Source organism: Trichechus manatus, unplaced genomic scaffold, assembly GCF_000243295.1.
Source record: "Trichechus manatus latirostris isolate Lorelei unplaced genomic scaffold, TriManLat1.0 scaffold00161, whole genome shotgun sequence".
Lineage (NCBI taxonomy): Eukaryota > Metazoa > Chordata > Mammalia > Sirenia > Trichechidae > Trichechus > Trichechus manatus.
In genome coordinates, this window is record NW_004444097.1 from 1989976 (window position 1) to 2004130 (window position 14155).

The window sequence follows — 14155 nt, forward strand, 5'->3', positions numbered from 1 at the left end:
AGCTCTGAAAGAAGCTTTCATGTCTGCCAAAATGTAGGTTCATTAACTGGTATATAAAGAAATGAAATTTCAGTTCACTTGCTATAATGCTAATTTGAAAATAAATTGAATACAATATATTTAATTTCTCAGGACATTCCTCGGGGGCATGTGTTCTATTTATGAGCTCAATAAATACCTAATAACAAATCTGGATGGATAGACAAGTGGAAATACAAAGCTAAAAATAGTTGGAAGGGAATCAGAGAAATAGGGAGGGGAAGTAGGATGTGAAAAAAGCAAGTGGGGTGAGAAATTAGAAAATGGGACAGCCATGAAAATCTCAGCAGTCCCTGGGTGATTCAGACAGTTAACGTGCTTGGCTGCTAACCAGAAGGTTGGAGGTTCAAGTCTACCCAGAAGTGCCTTGGAAGAAAGTCCTGGTAATTTGCTTCTGAAAAATCAGCCATTGAAAACCCTATGGAGCACAGTTGTACTCTGACAACTGATATGAAGATTTCAGGAGTTATAGAGTAAAATACTAGAGGATAGGAAGGTATCACAGAGTTTTCCTCTGTTCCCAGCCTTACCTCTTGCACCTGCGCCTCCAGCTTTGCACCAATGAGTGCCCTGCTGTTCTACCACCTCAGGGGTTCTCTCCTCTGTCCACTGGACCATTCATGATCGTGGGGAAGTTTGAAGATGTTCCAGCCTCCCATCAGGCGGATTTGTGTATGAAAGTGGGGACTCCTTCATTACCTGAATGATACCTAAGGGCAGGTTCATCCAACAGGCCTGTGGATGTGTTCTATCCACCAGCACTGAAGCTGCATCTTAGATCTGTTGAGTGGGAGGAGAGAGGTGGTTTGCAGAGAATGAACGAGGATGCAACAGGATGCATATGTGGAATGCAGTTGACTGACCCACAAGCAAAATAGGCAAGGAATGATGAACAGAAACCATGACGTCCAGCCTCAGAAACCCTGGCAGTGGTTGCCCAGTGAGAAGAAACAACAGTAACAAAGGTTACGTTGCAGAGACAGTGTCTAACTTGTGTAAAAGGTTGAGTGCATTTTCTGTGACCGAGAGAGGCAAAAGGCTTGAGCCTTGAAAAGTTGAGTTATACTCATATCACAAAGATTGGCTATACATATATGCTGACTATGAATTTGAGAAGAATGAAATTAGGCTTATTATTGTCACTATTAGTACATATCGTTTGTTAGTTTTTAACTTTTTTGCAATACTTTTTTTATCAAGCTAGACCAAACCCATTGACTTTGAGTCGATTCTGACCCATAGCAAATCCATGTGTTACGGAGTAGAACTGCTGCATTGGGTTTTCTCGGCTGTAATCTTTGCGGAAGCAGATCATCAGGCCTTGCTTCTACAGCACCACTGGGTAAGTTTGAACCACCAACCTTTAGGTTAGTAGGTAAGTGCAAGCCATTTGCACCACCCGGGGACCTACTACCCTTATGAAATGCCCTTATTTTTTTCCTCTTTTTACAAATGAGAAAATTAAACCACGTAGAAACTTGTCCAAATTGCAGAGCTAGTGAGCAGTCAAATCATAATTTAATTCACTTGCGTTTAACACTGGAACCCATCTTTTCTCCATTATAAAACTATACTGCCTCCTAGGAAAGGGTTACATCTGTCCTTGTTACTATGAATTACGTGCTAATAATCTGTTTAGTATCTTGCTCTTTAAACAGATGGAATACATATGTATGTTCTTGCTGAAACTGGATCTTGGCTAATTCTGACATCACAAGTATTGTTAAGAACATCATCAGCATCTCAGAAATCACCCTGTCTCCACCTCCCACCAAGAGTAACCACTGTCCTGACTTTTCACAGTGTTGATGTTTTTCATGTTTTTGAACTTTGTGCAGATCTTTATGCAGTATGGACTCTTGTGTCTGGCTTCTTTTGCTCAACGTTATGCTTGTGAGATTCATCCTTATTTTTATAATAGAAAATTATGTATACACCAGTGACTATAAGTAATCATGGTATTGTATTGTGTTTTACCACACTTCTTCCATTTTACTGCTGATGAGCATTTTGGTAGTTTCCAGGTTGGGACTGTGAGGAGTACTGCTGATATGAATAGTCTAGTAAATGTATTTTGGTAAATGTATGGACACATTTCTTTTGGATATATACTGAGAAGTGGGCTGTCATAGGGTATGAATATATTCAGATTTATAATATTCTGAAAATGTTTTGTGAACAGTGGAGACTCTCTTGATTCAGTGTTACTCGGGGAAATTGCATAGAAAAGAAAGGTCCTAACATGTTTTCAAAGCCTACTGTGTGCTGGGCACTCTGCAGGATGTTCTTCTGCAACTTTCAAGGTAGATGATGTTGGGGACCCATGCCATTGTCGCTGAAGCTAGCATTAAGGTTCAAACCATGGCTTTCCTCATTTCCAGGTGGCCTCTTATCAGCATGGTTGCAGAGCACACCATTTACCAGATGCTGTTGATTCTGACTCATGATAACCTGGTGTGTGTGAGAGCAGAACTGTACTCCATAGGGTTTTCAGTGGCTGATTTTGGGGAAGTAGATTGCCAAGTCTTTCTTCTGAGGTATCTCTGAGTGGACGCAGACCTCCAACTTTTCGGCTGGCAGCCCATGCCTTAACTGTTTGCATCACCCAGGGCCTCTGTGAAGGAGTGTACTATGCCTTTTAGGTAGCCTCTCTCCCAGCACCTCTCTTCATGCTGTTATTCTGGCCCCTCTGCTTAGTTTTCCCTGCTCTCCTCAACTTCTTTCACATCCTTACTGTATATTCTCTGTGATTCGCTGATACTGTGTATAACAGGATCTGGAATTCCTAGATTTGAGAGTGACTTTTGTCCTGGTTTCGCAAAGGCCAAACCGCTGAAACTACTTCATAGCAGTTTGCTTTCTCTCATTTGAGGAAAGGAGCACCCCAAATTCTGCCCCATCCCCATTTCTCTCTTGCCTCAAATCCTAAACCTTCTAAACCCCAGAGTGTGAAACTAACAATCCTACAGTCAAAATAAAAAACTAGAAAATATAAAGACTCAGCAAACACAAAATCAACAATGAAAACGATGAAAAGAAAATACATAAAGAAAAACGACTCAGCACAGAAAATTAAGTGGAACAAAGAAGTTGTGAACAACACACAAAGAAAGACATCAAAATGACAGCACTAAACTCATACCTATGAATAATTACGCTGAATGTAAATGGACTAAATGCACCAATAAAGAGACAGAGTGGCAGATTGGATAAAAAAACATGATCCATCTATATGCTGCCTACAAGAGACACACCTTAGACATAAAGACACAAACTAAAACTCAAAGGATGGAAAAAATATATAACAAGCAAACAACACTCAAAAAAGAGCAGGAGTGGCAATATTAATCTCTGACAAAATAGACTTTAAAGTAAGATCCACCACAAAGGATAAGGAAGGACACTACCTAATGATTAAAGGGTCAGTACACCAGGAGGACATAACTATAATAAATATTTATACACTCAAAGACAGGGCTCCAAAATACGTAAAACAAACTTTAACAGCACTGAAAAGAGAGATAGATGGCTCCACAATAGTAGCAGGAGACTTCAACACACCACTTTTGGTGAAGAACAGAACATCCAGAAAAAAGCTCAACAAAGACACGGAAAATCTAAATGCTACAGTCAACCAACTTGATCTCATAGATATCTAATGAACACTCCACACAATAACAGCCAAGTATACTTTCTTTTCCACCACACATGGAACATTCTCCAGAATAGACCACCTATTAGGCCATAAAGCAAGTCTTAGCAATATCCAAAGCATCAAAATATTACAAACCATCTTTTCTGAACATAAAGCCATAAAAGTAGAAATCAACAACAGAAAAAGCAAGGAAAAAAAATCAAACACATGGAAACTGAACAACACTTTGCTAAAAAACTACTGGGTTATAGAAGAAATTAAGGATGGGATAAAGAAATTCATAGACTCAAACGAGAATGAAAACACATCCTACCATAACCTTTGGGACACAGCAAAAGCAGTGCTCAGAGGTCAGTTTATAGCAATAAATGCACACATCCAAAAAGAAGAAAGGGCCAAAATCAAAACATTAAACCTAAAACTAGAACAGGTAGAAAGACAGCAGCAAAAGAAGCCCTCAGGCTCCAGAAGAAAGGAAATAATAAGAATTAGAGCAGAATTAAATGAGATAGAGAATAGAAAAACAATTGAAAGAGTTAATAAGACCAAAAGCTGGTTCTTTGAAAAGATCAACAAAATTGATAAACCACTGGCCAAACTGATGAAAGAAAAAGAGGAGAGGAAGCAGATAACCCATATAAGAAATGAGATGGTTGATATCACAACAGACCCAACTGAAATTAAAAGAATCACAACAGAATACTATGAAAAATTCTACTCTAACAAATTTGAAAACTTAGAGGAAATGGACAAATTTCCAGAAACTCACTATCTACCTAAACTAACACAACAGAAACACAAAATAAACCCATAACAAAAGGAGAGATCGAAAACGTAATTAAAACACTCCCAACAAAAAAAAAGCCCTGGCCCAAATGGCTTCACTGGAGAATTCTACCAAACTTTCAGAGAAGAGTTAATGCCACTACTACTAAAGGTATTTCAGAGCATAGAAAAGGATGGAATACTCCCAAACTCATTCTGTGAAGCCAGGATAATCCTGATAAGAAAAGCAGGTAAAGACACCACAAGAAAACAAAATTACAGACCAATATCCCTCATGAATATTGATGCAAAAATCCTCAACAAAACTAGCCAGTAGAATTCAGCAACATATCAAAAAAATAGTTCACCATGATCAAGTGGGACTTATACCACTAATGTAGGGTTGGTTCAACATTAGAAAAACAATCAATGTAATCCATCACATACATAAAACAAAAGACAAGAACCACATGATCTTATCAATCGATGCAGAAAAGGCATTTGACAAAGTTCAACACCCATTCATGATAAAAACTCTCAACAAAATAGGAATAGAAGGGAAATTCCTGAATATAATTAAGGGCAATTATACAAAGCCAACAGCCAACATCATCCTAAATGGAGAGACTTTGAAAGCATTACCTGTGAGAACGGGAACCAGACAAGGATGCCCTTTATCACCAGTCTTATTAAACTTTGTGCTGGAGGTCCTAGCCATAGCAGTTGGGCTAGAAAAAGAAATAAAGGGCATCCAAATTGGTAGGGAAGAAGTCAAAGAATCACTGTTTGCAAATGATATGATCTTATACACAGAAAACCCTAAAGAATCCAAAAGAAAACTACTGGAAACATAGAAGATTTCAGGAAAGCTTCAGGGTACAAGGTAAACATATAAAAATCAGTTGGATTCCTTTACACCAACAAAGAGAACCTCGAAGAGGAAATCATGAAATCAATACCATTTACAATAGCCCCCAAGAAGATAAAATACTTAGGAATAAATCTAACCAGAGACATAAAAGATCTATACAGTGAAAACTACAAGACACTACTGCAAGAAACCAATAGAGACTTGCGTAAGTGGAAAAACATACCCTGCTCATGGATAAGTAGACTCAATATTGTGAAAATGTCACTTCTACCCGAAGTGATCTAGAGATACAGTGCAATTCTGATCCAAATTCCACTGGCATTTTTTAGTGAGATGAGGAAACAAATCACCAACTTCTTGTGGAAAGGGAAGAGCCCTGAATAAGTAAAGCATTACTCAAGAAGAACAACAAGGTGGGAGGCCTCAAACTACCTGATTTTAGAATGTATTATACCGCCACGGTAGTCAAAACACCCTGGTATTGGTACAACAACAGGTACATAGACTAGTGGAACAGAATTGAGAATCCAGACATGAATTCATCCACCTATGAGCAGCTGATATTTGGCAAAGACCCAAAGTTCGTTAATTGGGGAAAAGACAGGCTCTTTAACAAATGATGCTGGCATAACTGGATATCCGTCTGCAAAAAACTGAAGCAAGACCTGTACCTCACACCATGCACAAAAACTAACTCAAAATGGACCAGAGACTTAAATATAAAATCAAAAACGATAAAGATCATGGAAGAAAAAATAGGGACAACGCTAGGAGCCCTAATACATGGCATAAACAGAAGACGAACCATAAGTAACAATGTACAAGCACCAGAAGAGGGACTAGATGAACGGGAGGTCTTAAAAATCAAACACTTATGCTCATCAAAAGACTTCGCCTAAAGAGTTAAAAGACAACCTATAGACTGGGAAGAAATTTTGACTACGACAAATCCGATCAGCATCTAATCTCTAAAATCTACAAGATACTGCAAAACCTTAACAACAAAAAGACAAATAACCCTATTAAAAAATGGGCAAAGGATATGAACAGGCACTTCACCAAAGAATATATTCAGGCAGCTAACAGATGCATGAAGAAATGCTCATGATCATTAGCCATTAGAGAAATGCAGATCAAAAGTACAATGAGGTATCATCTCACCCCAACAAGCTAGAATTAATCCAAACAACACAAAATAATAAATGCTAGGGAAGTTGTGGAGAGACTAGAACACTTATACACAGTTGGTGGGAATGTAAAATGGTATAACCACTTTGGAAATCGATTTGGTGCTTCCTTAAAAAGCTAGAAATAGAAGTATCATATGATCCAGCCATCCTGTTCTTTGGAATATATCCTAGAGAAATAAGAGCCGTCACACGAATAGATATATGTACATTCATGTTCATTGCAGAACTGTTCACAATAGCAAAAAGATGGAAACAACCTAAGTGCCCATCAACGGACAAATGGATAAACAAATTATGGTGTATCCACACAATGGAATACTATGCAACGATAAAGAACAGTGATGAAGCCGTGAAACATCTTATAACATGGAGGAATCTGGAGGTTATTATGCTGAGTGAATTTAGTCAGTCACAGAAGGACAAATATTGTATAAGACCACAATTATAAGAACTGAAGAAAAGGTTTAAACACAGAAGAAAACATTCTTTGATGGTTAGGAGGGTGGGGAGGTAAGGTGAGGGTTATTTAGTAACTAGATAGTAGATAAGAATTATCTTAGGTGAAGGGAAGGACAGCACACACTGCAGGGGAAGTCAGAGCAGCTGGACTGAGCCAAAGCTAAGAAATTTCCTGAATAGAAAGAAACACTTGGAGGGACAGAGTAGCAGGGGTAGGCATCTGGTGACCATGCTTTCAGGGGACATCTAGGTCAACTGGCATAACAAAGCTTATTAAGAAAATGTTCTGCATCCTACTTTGGCAAGTGGTGTCTGGGATTTTAAAAGCTTGCTAGTGGCCATCTAAGATGCATCAATTGGTCCCAACCAACTTAGAGTAAAGGAGAATGAAGAACACCAAAGACACAAGGAAAGTATTAGCCCAAGAGATAGAAAGGGGAGGCTGGGCCATGATGGCGGAGTAGTCAGACGCTTCTGGTGGACCCTCTTACAACAAAGACCTGAAAAAACAAGTGATTCGATTATCTATGGCAATCTGGGAGCCCTGAACATCAAAGGCAGAGTCAAGGAACCAGAGTGAGTGGCAGGGGGAGGGAGAGACAGTTTGGAATCAGTGAGGAGTTGCCAGACCTGACCCGGCGAGAGCCTGAGCCCTTCAGGCCTGAGCAGCTCGTGGGTGAGCAGTGAGGCAGGCAAGCGATCTTGCTCGAGAAGCGCATTTTTCCGCATGAGGAGAGTCCCAGTGCCAGAGAGTCTACATGGCCACCCAGAATCACTGAGAAGCAACCCTTATTGGCGAAAGATAAGTACTTGCTTACGGCTTACTGTGTGGATCAAAAACACCCCCTTTAGGGTAAAACTTCTCACCCATTTACCTCTTTGCTCCCTGATCTGCACTGAGCCCCGGACCGGCTTCAGCAATTTCCGAGTCCCCTGGCCTGACAGTAGGATCTGTCACATGCCCAGAGCCATTCTCCCTGCCCTGGAGAGTGAACAAATCAACAAATCGGAAAAAATAAACTGCCCCGAAGCCAGGAAACCAGGGTAGGCACAGCTTCTTTGCCCAGGCACAGGCATAAGGGATCCGTGGACTTTGAGTGCCTTTCCCTCTGCATAGACTTGTGTGGGCCCATCTCAGCAGCGTAGGCCCTCATTACCGGAGTACAACAGGGTATATATCGGAAGTCTAACTTCAACTGTTTCAGCTGTCAAGTGGCATGTTCTTGACATTTGACACTGCTCTGCCCATTAAGCAGGGTCTTCACCCACCCACAATAGGGGCCTGAGGACTGATGTCTCCACCCATGCCACCTACCCACCTTGATAGGGGCCCATGAATAAGAGGTGCCTCCCAGTCCTTACAGCCAACAGCATTAAGTGCTCATAGTCCGACTGCAAAACCCACCCACCTACGCGCTCCAGGGAACAGGGACACACCTTCCTCCTGGACACTCAGAGGTGGCTGTCATCCCCCTGCCTTGCTCAGAGTGTGTCCGCCTGCTACAGCCAGATGCCTGTGCCTACACCAGTCACCCATGCCTGCCTAGGACTGTAAGTAAGAGCCTGTACCACACATTTGGTGTCTATCTACCTGGGAACCTGAGCTGAATCCATACAGAAGTAGTGGGCGGACTCCTGAACTCACATACCTAGTAACAGATCTAACCACTTGGTGACAGGACATTAGAGCTTCAAAGGTGCCAATAATCAAACTACCTCATATGAGCAGCCTATTTGGGCATATCAAAACAAAATAAGAAGCTAGGATACCATAAGCAAATACAAAATAAATAAATTTAATAACTTATTGATGGTTCAGAGACAACTGTCAATATCAAATCACATAAAGAGGCAATCCATGGTGGCTTCAGCAGGCTCCTCAAATAAAGAATTTAGAAATTTTCCAGAGGATGAAAATTTCTTGAAATTACGTGAGACAGAATACAAAAGATTAATATACAGAACTCTTCAAGAAATTAGGAAGAAAGTTAAGCAAAATGCAGAACACGCAATAGAGGAAATTAAATATATTAGAGAAGAGCATAATGACAAATTTAATAGGCTGCAAGAATCCACGGAGAGACAGCAATTAGAATTCCATAAAATTAACAACAAAAGTTTAGAATTGGACAACTCAGTAGAAAGTCATAGGAGCAGAATTGAGGCAATGGAAGTCAGAATTAGTGAGATTGAAGATAAAGCACTTGATACCAACTTATTTGAGGAAAAATCAAATAAAAGGATTTAAAAAAATGAAGAAACCCTGAGAATTATGTGCGACTCTATCAAGAGGAATAACCTACAAGTGATTGGAGTACTAGACCGGGGCGGTGGTGGTGGGGATAACAGAAAATACAGAGTGAATTGTTGAAGATTTATTGGCAGAAAACTTCCCTGATGTTGTGAAAGATGACAAGATATCTATCCAAGGTGCTCATCGAACCCCATATGAGGTAGATCCCAAAAGAAAGTCACCAAGACATATAATAATCAAACTTGCCAAAACCAAATATAAAGAGAGAATTTTAAGAGCAGCTAGGGATAAACAAAAAGTCATTTACAAAGAAGAGTCAATAAGAATAAGCTCGGACTACTCAGCAGACATCAAGCAGCCAAGAAGGCAATGGGATGACGTATATAAAGACCTGAAGGAAAAAAACTGCCAGCCAAGAATTATATATCCAGCAAAACTCTCTCTCAAGTATGATGGCAAAATTAGGGCATTTTCAGATAAACAGAAGTTTAGGGAATTTTCCAAAACCAAACCAAAATTACAAGAAATAACTGAAGGGAGTCCTCCGGTTAGAAAATCAGTAACATCAGATAACAACCCAAGACTAGAACACAGCACAGAGCAACCAGATATCAACCCAGATAGGTAAGTCACAAACGTAAATCAAAACTAAAACACTGAAAATAGGGAAACAGATGTCAATACGTAAAAGATGACAACATTAAAACAAAAAAGAGGGACTTAAAAAATGTAGACATAGATTTTTCATATGGAGAGGAAGTCAAGGCAATATAAAGAAATAAAAGACTGGTATAAACTTAGAAAAATAGAGGTAAATATTAAGGTAACCATAAAGGAAACTAATAATCATACAAGTCAAAATAAAAAACTAGAAAAATATAAACACTCAACAAACACAAAATCAAGAACAATGAAAAAGGTGAAAGGAAAAAAAATCCGAGAGACAGAAAGGGCCACATAAACCAGAGACTTCATCAGCTTGAGACCAGAAGAACTAGATGGTGCCTGGCTACCACCAGTGACTGCCCTGACAGGGAACACAACAGAGAGTCCCAGATGGAGCAGGAGAAAGGTGGGGTGTAGAACTCAAATTCTAGTAAGAAGACCAGACTTAATGGTCTGACTGAGACTGGAGGAACCCTGGAAAGCATGGCCTTTGGATTCTCTATCAGCCCAGAACTAAAACAATTTCCGAGGATAACTCTTCGGGCAGTGATTGGACTGGACTGTGGGACATAAAGTGATACTCGTGAGGAGTGTGCCTCTTAAGTAGATACAAGTGACTAAATGGGCAGCTTCTGTCTGGAGGTGAAATGGGAAGGCAGAGAGGGTTAGGAGCTGGTTGAATGGACATGGGGGATCAGGGGTGGACAGGAGGAGTGTGCTGTCACAGTATGGGGAGAGCAATTAGGGTCACATAACAATGTATGTATAAATTTTTGTATGGGAAAAAAGAAAAAAAAAAAAACCCCAAAGTGGCAAGACATGGAGGGTGGTTGTTTGGCAGGCACGCTGAGCAAACGCAGCAGGATGAAAAGTGTGTGTGTGCGTGTTCATGTGTGTGCACGCACGCCCGCGCCTTTTCACTCAAGCACACGCCCTGCCCTGAATTACTAAATTGAAACATCCATGAAGGCTGTGACACCAGTCATTTGCTTGGCACTGTGTGCTGTAGGTAAAGACTGGTTAGTTGGTTGAGTCATTCTTTAACTTTCAGTTGCAGGCTTTGACTTTCATGTGTAGCCAACATCTGTCTTCTCTCACTCAATCCCTGCGACTATTCTTGCCATACTTTTATATTCTTCCCCTACAAATCGCTTATGTTGATGACTTTCACATTCTACCGGAAGTGGCCAGAGGATCACTTGGGTCTAGTTGACCCAAAGAAGAAAGCCAAGCCTCATCAATAGTGGGTGGGCTGAGGCTCAGCCTGTTGCTTCCGCTTTTCCACTATGCTAGCAGAAATAGCCAGGTGGGGAGAATTTGGGGCTACACCAGAAATAGAAGTAAACCAGCTTAACACTTCCCATATGTGTGAGCCTGTCTGGACCCTGTGTTTAATGCTAGCTTGCCTACCCACTCTCCCTGCCACAGCTGGCGCACACAACCATTCACAGACATCTACTTCCTGCTGTTGCCCCTACCAGGGCCCTGCTCACTGCTGCTGCTGCTCTTGCACTTGTCTCCCTGACACAGGAAGTCCTGGGTCTGTAACCTTGGTTTCTGTTTGACCTGCTGTCCCTTTCTACACCAAGTGGACTTTGGCTTCTTTTCCTATTATCATCTGTACCTGCTGCCCTAATTTTGTTTCTCTCTAGAGCTTAGAACCTGGGAATCCCACAAGCCTAACTTTGCCACCAAAACTACCACCCATTCCAGCAACACATCTAATTCAGGGATTCAGATAGTAGTCTTCCTTATTTAATGCAACCTCCCCCTGAAAACAAAACAAAACCCAAGAGGCATCCATCAGGCAGGGCATGCAGCATCATAGATGTAAAGGGCTTGAGTGTCCCCCAAGATGTATTTGAACTTATTGTTTATACACTGAAATGTAACCCCTTGTTATTATTAAAATAAAATTATTTTTACAATACAATTTTAAAAAGTCATAGGGCATAGGAGAAAGAACCCTGGGTTGTGTCTGTAGTTTGAGTCCTAAGTCTGCTACTGGGCCACAGTTTCTTACCTCTCACCTGAGTTTATTATGCTGGTTGAGTTCTAGTGTCCTTTCTAGGCATGCAAGTCAGCAATGCTGAGCCGATCTTCAAGATGTAGGTGCTACTGTAAATCCTAGATTCTATAGGAAGTTTTGTGAGTTCTCTTCTCAGTTGCCCTAGAATTAGGAAAAAAAAAAAAGAAGACCAGTTTTTCAAGGTAATCGCCAAGATTCTGCCCTAGTGAACATTCTCCAGGGTTATAAAAAGTTCTTTCTCTGAGGCACTGGCTGCCAGGACGTTCTATTGTCAGTTTCCATTATTTTCCGTATATGCTTTTTAGCCCAGTTTCTTGTGTTTTCTAGCACAAATGGGATGCGCTTTCTGAAGGTTTAACAACCATGATTTCCTTTATCACCCTGTGCTTTAGAACTTTGCTCCAGGTATTTTTAAATGAGCAGTCCTGAAATCTTGAAATTAAACTGCCAGTTATTAGAGATGATATTTCAGGCCTCACATGGGGCGCGCTTCCTTTTCATATTGCGTTTGTGATAGACAGTTCCTCGCGTGAATAATAGAACGGGCTTGAATGAATTCACGTCAGCGCTGCCTCGGGAACAAACGAGCAATGCGCTCGATGACTCCTGGTCTGATCCTTCTCCTGTTGACATTACTTTTAAACTTTCTACCTTAGGCTGCAGCCATGTGTATTAAATAAGTGATAAACACCACTTCTCTCCCAAGGCCAGCTCACCATTGGAGCTACAAAGACTGCTTTGCAGGTAATTGAGAGGTTAATACACTGAATTATTTATGTATTCGGTATAGTTTAAACATTCCTATTTTCTGCTGTCCTTTTTTTTTTTTTTTAAATACTTTTCTCATGACTGATTCAGAGTGCAGGAAATATGTAATATCCAGCCAAGACAGGTTACAAAGACGGCCTCTGTTTGGTCGAAGAAAATAAATGGATAACAAATCTTAGTTCTTACTTTATTGGAGAGGGATTCACATATTTTCTTTCTACAAGAAAATAGTTGGGAGAATATAGATTTTTTTTTTTTTAAAAAAAAAGGAAGGAGACGGTAGGAAGATCTCCTACCAGGAAGATAGACCCTGAAAATGTGCGTATCTCCTCAAACCCATGTTGTATATTTTCTCCATCAACCCCTTCTGTTGAATTTTTTGTATTATTATTATTCAGATGAAAGGTGGAGCAGCTGAACAAGGGCATTCTTGAAGGGTAAATAAAGAGAAGAACTGCAAAAAGCATCACTCATCTTGAGGGATGAGATGGCCCAGCAGCCGCTCTCGTGCCGTATTAACACTGGTACTAGTCCTTCAAGCATTCTCGAGTTTGCAAATGGGAAAATCACTGCACAGGTTTCTGCCTTTCTCTCCAGTCTTGTTTCTGTCCTAACTTCATACTTCAAGTTATCCTCTTCCTGTTTTTCAGCTTTTGCTAACATTTTGTAGCATATTGGATGGTCATTTTCATAAAGAAGCAAAATTTTTATGGTAATGAACAAACAGCCAAGCTAGCCTTATTCACCAGCTAAATCATTCCATCCCTCATATCAACTCTGTGCCTCACTCAGAATACTTGTACCTAATAGGACTTCTCTGAACTTGAGAACTCCTGATTAGACATTTTCAGCCTTTGTGGTTTTTTATTGCCTTAGTTCACTTGTCTGGTCTACAGAGAACATGAGAACTTAGACCCCCAGGGTATCTTCTAACCTCTCGAGATTCTGGCGCTCCATCCCCTTAGTGAACCTGCCCAGCCCACAGAAGTTTTGAAGGATGTATTTCTAGCATGAATTGGTTTAGAAAAGTGATTCTCAAATTTTTAGTCTCAAGACCTATGTTTACACTCTTTTTTTAAAATTTTTTTTATTGTTGTAGTTTAAATGAAGTTTACATTTGAAGTTAGTCTCCCATACAAAAATTTATACATACATTGTTATGTGACCCTAATTGCTCTCCCCATACTGTGACAGCACACTCCTCCTTTCCACACCTGATTCCTCATGTCCTTTCAACCAGCTCCTAACCCTCTCTGCCTCCCCATCTCACCTCTGGACAGAAGCTGCCCCTTTGGTCTCTTGTATCTACTTGAGCTAAGAGGCATACTCCTCACGAATATCCCTTTATGTCCCAAAGTCCAGTCCAATCCCGGTCTGAAGAGTTGGCCTCAGAAATTGTTTTAGTTCTGGGCTGGTAGAGAACCCAGGGGCCATGCTTTCCAGGGTTCCTCCAGTCTCA